Source organism: Acomys minous (assembly GCF_964271855.1).
Source record: "Acomys minous genome assembly, chromosome: 4".
NCBI classification, from domain to species: domain Eukaryota; kingdom Metazoa; phylum Chordata; class Mammalia; order Rodentia; family Muridae; genus Acomys; species Acomys minous.
Window position 1 is genome coordinate 128,567,251 of NC_140486.1, and position 10,102 is coordinate 128,577,352.

General features: G+C 45.0%; 1 long non-coding RNA gene across 1 annotated transcript; it reads left to right on the top strand.

The window, feature by feature from the left end:
- Window positions 1-6,207: 6,207 nt before the first annotated feature.
- On the top strand, window positions 6,208-8,034 carry LOC311596923. The gene is made up of 3 exons (XR_014779036.1): window positions 6,208-6,454; window positions 6,651-6,934; window positions 7,888-8,034. It is a non-coding gene; the product is annotated as an uncharacterized lncRNA (long non-coding RNA).
- The last annotated feature ends 2,068 nt before the right edge of the window (window positions 8,035-10,102 follow it).

Consider the following 10,102-nt stretch of genomic DNA (forward strand, 5'->3'; position numbering starts at 1 on the left):
CCGACGCTGCTTCCTCCTGCCCTTCCTGCCTCTCCTTACTGAGGTGTGTTGCCCAGGAAACCAAAGGGGTGGGCAAGTAGAGGGGATGGGAGGAATATAGTCCACCGACAGGTAGGAAGGGGGTGTGGGAAATAAGAGAGAAGGGCCAATAGTGTGCGTCCCCTTGGCCAAGTAAGGCTAGTGAATGTCAGGGTATGCGGCTGGGAGGCCTGGAAACTATCCCTTATGGTTATGCCATTTGTCATCTGACCAACACACGATCTCAGGGCGATGACGAGATTGTAGGACGGTGCTAGTTATCTGGAGAGTTAAGCCATTGTATCATCAAGTCATGTTTACCCACCTAGTACTGTAAAGGAGATAAGTAGACGGCCTGAGAGCCTCTTGCTGACAAATTGCGTGGCCGTGGTTGTTTCTCAGTTGGTTTTTAGCATCCCAGGAAGAGTGAGCAACGACTCTGCTGCACAGACTAAAGACCTTATCATCACGTGGCGCTCGCCTTGTCAGCCCAGACTGAGTCGCTGCATCAACTGCTGTCTAGATAAGCCACGTTAAAACACTCCCAGAGAGTGGAGGAGTGCCAGGGAGCAAGCAGGAAGTAGCGGAGCCAATCTCTCCTCAACAGGAAGTGCTCCATCCATCCTGTCTGAGAGTAGGGCAGCCTAAAGTGCTTCCTGGCCCCGACTTTTTCTCTGTAAGTTGTTCATAGTTTAGGCCAAAGCTGAAAGCAACAAAAGACATATTAGTGAGTGGCTCTTGCTGAGAACTCTGTGACACTGAGCTGCAAGGAGGCAGAGGCGTTTCCACGACAAGAAACATTGTCTCTTCCAGGAAGAAAAAAAAAAAATCAGTTTTGATTACCAACACGTGAAGACTAATGGTTAGGCTTTGGTTGACATGATTTGGTTGAAAACTGTTCAAAGACCCATTTAGCTTGGCATAAGATGGAACTCTTAAATATGTAACTGAGGGGTGGGATCCCCGAAAAAACAAAAGTAACCCCAACTCTCTAAGACGGAACTCACATAGACACAGGAAGTCTTGGACTTTATTTATTTATTTATTTATTTATTTATTTATTTATTGTTAGGCTTTTCTCTTCTCTTCTTCAAAGACTGTGCTATATCTGTTTTCCAAGAATCTTAAAAAGAGCAGGTGAAGACAGGGGTTGGGGATCTGGTTTCTCTGATAGAATTCCTGCCCAACAGACAGATTTCCATCCTCAGTATGGAAAAAAAAATGAATAGGTACGTGTCCTAGTTTCACTTCTGTTGTTGTGATAAAAACACTCTGACAAAAAAGCAACATAGAGGGGAAATGGTGTATTTGGCTTACAATTCCAGGTGACAGCCTGCCATTGTGCAGAAATAAACACAGGAAGTTCGAGCCTCTGGTCACATCCCATCCGCAGCCAAGAGCAGAGAGAAATAAGTGCATCCTTGAGTGCTCGCTTGTTTGTGCTGAGCAGCGTCTCTACTCTTACACAGTTTAGGACCCCTTGCCTAGGGAATGGTGGCACCCACAGTGGTCTGGGTCTTCCCACACAATTATCTTAAGAAAATCACCAGTGGCCCATGTTCTCAGGCCAGCCCAATGCAGACAGTCCTTCCAGGTGATTCCAGGTTGACAATTAAAGGTGGTCATCACAGAATGCCCCTGAGGCCATGGTGTAAGAAAACACTTGGAGTTAAAGAAAAACTGTTCCCAGGAAACTCACCCTTATAGCTTATCTATGGGTTTTCCACCAACCAACCTGCTCTACCCTGATAGAAACTGGGCATGGGCAAAGAAAAGCTTTTAAAGTGCTGGTCTGTGGCCACACATGTTCCCTAGGTGCTGGGCAGTAGCTAGCCAGTACAGCAGAGAGACAGGCCCGCTAGCATCTCGATCCTCTGGCGTCAGGATCCTTGGTGCTAAACCCTTACACAAACCTAAGAAGAAGGAGATTCCTTAGCTTTGGTGGCAGCCACATGGAGATGACTGGCAGCTCTCAGGACCTCTTCCACTGACTACTTCCCACAGATCCTCTTAAGTAAAGCCTTTTCCCCTTCCCTGGTCTCAGCTCACCAGTGGCTCATCTGCTGCTGCCTCAGTGACAAGGGGCAGGCTGCCTTGCCGCCTTTGCCCCTCAGGCTTCCTTCATGGCCACTGTTGGTCTGTTGTCGCTACTGCTTCTTTCTCTGTCACCATCCCAGCCACAGTTCAAAGGAGGCCACAAAAGACAACTTGAAAAAGTGGTTTGTGGGTCTAACGTTGCAATACCAGGGTGACAGCGCAGCACAGTGTCTCCCCGCCTGCTCAGCCTGCTTACCCAGTCAGAAGGAGCTGACTAGACAAGTCATAGCCTTGCTTCTTCAGGTCTTTAGTGCCGGGCAGGCCATCTCTCTGGCAGGCCATCTCCCTGGCAGGCCATCTCCCTGGTAGGCCACCAGTGCTCTTTCTCTGGCTTAAGTAGAAGTGACTGCAGGGTCAGCAGTCATTCACGGTTGCTTGTGAGAGCAAAGAGTCTGGAACGAACAGTTTCAGACTGCCTTGCCTGAGCCTCCCCACTGTGGAGGTGGAATAGTCAGCTGTGATCACTGTGGCTTTTTAATTTGTTTTCAAGGGATCCGTAGGGTGTTGAAGACAGCTGGCATAAGTGTCCTCCAGTTGGCATCGATTGGCTTTTTTTTTTTTTTTTTTTGCCTAAGGTAGCCAGGGCAGCATGGGAGAGTTCAACAGTTGCTAAGGATGGGATCCAGTTGTCCTTTCTCACAGCGTCTTCCCTTATTTTGGGAGGAGTGTTCACAGCATGATCGTGAGGAACGCACTGACACTGAATGGGAGTTAGCTGTGCCCAGTGCCTCAGCAGGGATGCTCTCCCTCTCTGTCTCACTCTCACAGAATCCTTTTCTGACAGATGGGCCTCATATGTAGTCCTGACTGCACAATCTGGTGGCATTAACCCCGCAGGCCCAGCTACTGAGGACGCTGAAGTGGGAGGGTCACTTTAGCATAAGAGTTCAAGGCCAGCCAAGGGAACAAGTGAGATAGCCTCAATTTCACTCTTTCTCTAATCATATACACATTTTATATATTATATATATATAATACGTATATATTGTATATATGTATATAATATGTGCACACATATATACATATATGTATAAGTATGTATATTTCTTTTTAAAGTGTGTGCATATGTGTTGGTGTGTGTGTGTGTGTGTGTGTGTGTGTGTGTGTGTAGGTAAGAAGATAACTTTAGCAAGGCCATATACCTTTGAGACCAGGTCACTCCTTAGCCTGGAGCTTATTAATTAAAGAACTCGATAGTGAGCCCCAGGGGTCGTCCTGTGTCCCCCTTCTAAGCATTACAAGTGAGCAAAATGAGCACTTTTTTTTTTAATAGTATTCTATGGCTGCATGGGATTTTATCTTCACACAGGAATAAGGGCTCTGTCCCTCAAACACTCACCCAAGGCTGACTTCAGGAAGGACAGAGTAGAGCTTGTCACTTCTACTCGCAGGTGCAGGGTCTGTTGCGTTAAGCAAGGGTGCTCTCTAAGAGTGGGGATGGACGAGACGGACTCCGAGAAGGGACGGCCCCTCTGGGCCTCTGCCCTACTTCCCAGCTCCTCCTGTGCTCTCCCAGCCCCAGGGCTGGCTCACTTACTCTTTGGGTCTCTCTTAAGAAACTGCAGGAAGCTAAAGGGAGCTGACCTGGTGGGCCCTGCTGCCAAATGTGTTGCCTTCACAGTCCTGAATTATAAAAGTCTCCCACAGCAAACCTTCTTGTGAGACACTTTCTTCTTTATAGAAAATTTGACACAGTTTGTAAAACTGCCATTCTGAAAGAGGCCATTTTTAACATTAATGGATTTTTAAAGCTGATTTGGTGCTCAGCTAAATAAATAGGTGGTGAATAAAAGAAAAAAGCTTAAAATACATTACTCCTGACAGGAATCAAATGAGTATTCAGAATTTGGGAACTTTTAGGAAGGCGGTCTACTAAGCTGAGAACAAAGAACTATAAAAATCCAAGAGAATCCTTCCGTCACAGAGGCATTGTTTTCTAGGTATATTTTGCACTTAGCTGACTTCGCACTAGTGTGGATGTCACACTCATGGTGTCTGTGCGCTATCCTGTTTACCTCCACGGGCAGTTGGTGTCTAGCTGTGGGGAGGTAGAATAAACGCAAAGCCTCCCAGAAAAACAATGCTTTGAAATTCTGCCACTTCGTATGTTCCTCGTCTCTAAAGGGAAGAGAATTCATATTGACAGCTCAGCAAATATTTTTGGACGAAAATGACATAATGCACAGGGAAGCTGTTGTCTCCAACGCAGAGTCCGGCAGTTCGGGTGGCACCGAGTCGGTGGTAAGGGGGGGTCCCTTTCTCCTGCGATCCCTCACTCCCTCACCCTGTTTTCCAACCCTCACTCCCTCACCCTGCTTTCCAAAGAGGTTGCCATATTTTGCATTCTTAAGAATATCACACAAATATTTTACTTCTGCACATAGTTGTCTGTATTTGTTTTCTGACTTCTTGTCTACCTGCCTTATTGGGGGTGGCATAGCGATCTCATAATCCTAACTTGCATTGTTTTATGGAATGATAGTTTCCAACATAGTTCCATAGGCTATTAGGCTTTTTTATTTTTATTTTTTTTGAATCCCTGAATGGGATCCTTTGCCCATAACATTATGTTGTCTTCTCCAATCATAAGTCATAGAGCTCTTTATGCTGATTTTGATGAAGGTGTTTGATTCATCTGCCTTCTGATTTTTTCATAATAACCTTTATTATTTTTGTTGTTGTGTTTTTGTGTTTTGTTTTTATGACAAAATCTCACCATGCAGCCCACAGTAACCTTGGACTTGCAGCCTTGCCCTCTGTCCTCCCCAAATGCTGGCATTGCGTCGTCCACAACTGTTTTTAACTTTTTGCTGGGTGTGGTGGCATACAACTTTAACCCCAAGACATGGGAGGCAGAGGCAGGAGGATCTCTATGACTTCAAGTCCAGCCTGGTTTACACACCCAGTTTCAGGACAGCCAGAGAGAGACAACGAGACCCTCCCTCAAAGGCAGAAAGAAACAAATTTGGCTTTGCTCTGAAACCAGGCTCCCCTGGAATTTTCTGTCCCTGTGCCTCAGTCTCCCTCCTCATGTCCCCGACCCCAAATTCTGGGAATACCGGAATGCACCACCACGCCCAATTTTGTCAGTCTGTCTGGAAAGTTCAGTGTTTTCAGCCTTGACAGAGTGCAGTTATTCTATTTTTTTCTTTGCTGTTCGCGCTCGCACGTTATGTAAGAATTCCTTGCCAAACACACCCATGAAGGGTTGTGCTACATTTTCCTCTAAGAGTCGCACAGTTTTAGCCCTTACACTCCAATCACTGATGTATTTTGAGTTACTTTTTACACATGGTATATGGTCCAATTTAACTCTTTTTTCCATATGTATATCCAGTTTTTCCAACACTGTGTGCTAAAAAGCTCACTGTTTCTCCATGTGATGGTGTGGGCGCCCTTCTGGAAATCAGTTAGCAGTAGATGCTTGGCCCGCATTCTATCCCGCACCTCTATGCATTCATCCGGCCCAGTATTTGCTCACTTGTTTGACCTTGATTTATAGTAAGTTATAACTTAGGAGATGGGAGTCTTCTTGCTTAACTCAAAAAAGTGATTTTTTTTTCAGTTCTGAATCATTTTCCTTTCCTTTGTGAAACTAAAGAATCAGCTGGTGAATTTCTGTTAAGGAGTGACTCAGCTGGGATTTAAGAATGACAGGGCCACAGTTAGTGAGGCATAGATGCTGGCATTTGGCAGTGACCACTGCTCCGGGGCTGGCTTGATGCCAGTCCACCAAACAAATGCTTTGTAGTGGTCCTAACAATGACTGAAAACAAAAAACAAAACAAACAAACAAAACTGGGCACCTCTGGTGCAGACAGAACCTCTGCATCTGTAACCCTGAACCCAGGGTTCCACCTTTCGAAGAAAGAGAAAGCAGCTAGGGGATTACCCGGCCAGAACTTTGTTTCGTTTTCATTCGCCTCTGAATGTTTGCTCATTTTCCTCAACTTTCTTCCTTCATTCACTTGCTATTTAGGAATGTCTCGTTTAATTTCCACATGCCTGTGAACTTCTTCTTCTTCTTCATTTTTTTTTTCTTGCTATCAATTTTAATCTCCTTGCGCTGTGGCTGGAGACCACGCCCTGCATTTTATTACCTTTCACGCTCAGCGAGGCCTGCTTTATGAGCTCAGATGCATTTCAGCTCCTGCAGCGTCTTGTGTGCACTCAAGAATGCGTACCCAGTGGCTGGCTGCCCGATGAGTGTTCCACGGAGGTCTTGGGCCTTTCATGGTACTGTCTTCAGTCTTCTGTTTCCTTCGTACTCGGTTTGTTCTGTCAGTCACTGGAAGTGGGACACTGAGGACTTGCTACTGTTGTTAAAGCTGCTGCACAGGTATTTCCTCTACGGTGAAACGTTCCCCACTGGAGGGTGCTTGAGGGACCTGGAGGCTGATTGTCCCCCACAGCCATACCATTTTTAAAGCTCTTTCACTTTGGTTGAGCTGTGACATTTCCAGCAATTACAGTAATTTGGTTTCTATAAGTAAATTAATGTGACTTTCTAGATTCTTGCCTTCTCTGCTCCACAGATCCAGAGCAATGGCCAGCCAAAAAGGATGCCTGTGGATGACCTGACAGTCTTTAGCTAAGTATACACTGGTTACCCCGGTAACCGTTTATGTGACTTTAACTAAGTATGCAGAGCCCTGGCTTGTGAGAGAGTCTGGGCTTGGATTCTTACAGAGACTTCTCCCAAATAAAAGTCCACACTGCCTTACGTCACTCACCCCGTTTGTCTTTCCTTTTCAGTGTCTTGCCCTGGTTACCGGGATGCCTTGCCGGAGGCTGGGGACTTTATAAAGGAAAGGCAGCAGTAAGTTCAGAGCTCAGGGAAGCCAAGTGTTTGACATCAGCTCCTGTTTGGCTAGGGCAAGGCTTTGTGGCAGAAGCCATAACTGTGGACATGGTACTTGAGAAAGGAAGAGATTCACATGGCGCAACAGGAGGGCAGTGTGGCTGGTAGCTCTGGAGAAATACATTCCTTCCTTCCAAGGCCACGCCCCCAATAACCCACTCACCCAAATTTGGCTCCACTTTTTACTGGTTCATACCCCTCTTAAGATGGCCAGAAACTTCTAAAACATGAATCTTTGGGCAAAAAGCCATAGTTAAACCAGTGCACTCTTTTATTGCTTCCATTCATAATATTTTCTTCCGCAGTAGTTTAGTTACTTTAATGGTGTTGCCACTTTTTACTTTAGAACTTGGTTGTACTGAGCTTTTTCTTGTATGTCTTAAGAATTATAGATGGAGAAGACAAAAGATTAAAACATATTGCCAAAATCAGTTTGAGGTCAGGGAGAGCAATTCAGCCAGAAGCTAAGAGAAGCCAGTTTTCAGTCAGCTTGGAGAGAGGAGTTTGAGCCAGGCAGCGAAAGTTGAGGAAGAGCTAGAAAGGCTTGGGAGTGGCTCTTATCTCATCCCCTCATCTGAGGAAATAAAAATGACATTCACAAAAGTCTCCTGTCACCAACAATTATTTTAGTGTTTTGGAGTCATTCCCAGCCCTAGAAAAACATCTTTGCTCACGCTCTTTTCTTGGGACACACACAGACTTTTGGTTCTTTCTGTAGAGCATCTGGCATCACAGGACATACTGACAGAGAGTGAGAAAGGAAAACGTAGACCCATTTTCCTCCTATGACCCAGAACAGCTACATTCTGTGCATATTTTACTCACCTCTTCAGGATATTTCTAAATAATGACTGTGTGCTGCTCTTGGGTCCTCTTGAGAAATTCTGATCAGCCATTTTTTTCCCCAACAGCCAAATCTCAAGAAGTCTGAGCCAGAAGAACTTTCCATAAGCCCCTTGTGCCTACTGTGCTGTTGCTGTATTCTTCTACACATGACTCCATTGTTTCCAGCCAATTAAGGAGGTCTGTTGACTTTATATCATCACCTCGTCATTCTAAGTTCTTCCTATGTCCTGTGGCCCTAACCTTCATCTCACCCCACCTTCCCTATAGTTGATTTCACGACTATAGAAACCCCTAGCACTGCTAGCAAAAACTGAACAAAGTAAAGCTATCTGCATGCCATCCAGCCTTCATGGCTGTCCTGGGACCCTGCAGCATCCTAACTGAGCCGCATTGAATACTACTTACCTTACTTCTGGTTCTGAAAACTCACCAGATTTTTTTTTAAACTGCAAACTGTCATAAGCATGGCCTGAGATTAGGAACTATTAACTTGAGTTCCTCAAAAGGCTTACACTTAGGAACTACTATAAATGGAGAAAAAGAAAAACAGGAGTTGGGTGCTCCTGATGGAGATAAAGTCATACAAAACAAATGAAGCTCTAAGAAAGAAAAGGGAAGAAAAGCCAGGAGCAAATGGAAAAGGGTGCACCACAGTGGGGGCCGGAGAGCGGATGGAAAACCAGAAACCTCCAGAATTTTATGATGGCTTAAAAAAAATATTTCAAGACAATACCTCCTGCCATACCTAAATGAAATTCTTTGTATTATAGACCGTATGACAGCTGATCTGTGTTTATGACATTTATCTTTATGAGTTTATTGAGATCACAGGGACAAAGGCAAGACTCATCTTGGCATTATCTTGACTTTCTTCATGAGGAAAAATGTCAATGTCATAATAAAAACAAGGTGTCTTCCACAGGCACATGCTCCTTTTTTTTTATATCATATTGTGAAATTACAATTTAAATTTTAAAAAATGTCTCGATTAATAAAAAGACAGGGAGAAATATCTTCATTTTCATTGAAAGATAATAGGGTTATTGATATTCAGATTATTCCTGTTTGGCTTTGGAAAATAAATTTTGGACTTTACTATGCACGTGGGTATCTTTGCAATTCTGGAAAAGCATAGCAAGTGGAATATGGAAGTCATGTTGTGAGGATGCGCTCAGGGGGGGTTCATCTCATCTCCATGTTTTACCTCTGCTTCTCTGATCAGCTCTATTCTGCATTTCACCCTGAATCTGTGAAAGTTGTCATCACCCTGTGGCTTAGGCAAAGCACCTTAGCCTTCCCAAACCTTCGTTTCTGCCCAAGTTCCAGCTTCCCTGGTCTAGGCATACCTTTTGTTTTAGCCATTTTATTTGGTCCTCCAACCACCACTATTCTCCACCCTAATCTTTTCCGGCCCACTCCATGCTAGGTAGGTGAGAAAGAAGGGAGGGAGAGACAGATAGACAGACAGACAAAGAGACAGAGACAGGGAGAGAGGGAGGTAAGGAGAGAGAATATATATTTATGGACATGTGTATGTGTGGACATGTGTGTAAGCCTATGTATATATATATGTATGTGTGTGTGTGTGTGTGTGTGTGTGTGAATGTTTAAGTGTAAACATGTGTGAAAATGTTCTAGGAAGGCATAACGGTTCACTAGTCCCCAAACTGGTTGGTGATATATGCAAAGCTGTTATTACATGTAACAAATTCCCGATCTGGCTATGTGTTTGTCTTGCAAAATGTATAGCTCACATCCTGCCTAGCCATGGAGGTTTGAAATTGAAGCTCACAACTCAGATATGAGCCAAGGCAGAAAACAAAGAGTCTGGAAAGCATAGAAGGATCCAAAGGAGCCGCTCTGAGAAGCAGGCCGAGAGCAGAGAAAAAAGGGCAGAAGTGCAAGGGAGAGGCTGCAAAGGACAGGGACAGGAACATCCTGCCTCCAGGAGGGGGCGGAGCGGACAGGGAGGGTGCTCCTGTCACGGGGTACACTCAGGACCCTGAGCCAGCAAGCAGGGGTACCGGGAAGGCCTCTGCTGTTTTATTTTAATAGCCCACTGAGCAAACAGTTCACTGAACCAGGCTTGCAAAATGAACACCATTATCTCATATTGTAATAAGGAAGAAGATGAACGTGTTGGAGGTGAGACTGGATCTGTGGGACACAAAGGAAGAAGCACTTAAGATGGAGGGTGCTAGAGAGATGGGAAGTGAGTCAGGGCCTCCTGCCCTCCTCACTCCAGGAGATTTCCACATGAAGTCAAAGAGCTCAGTGTTT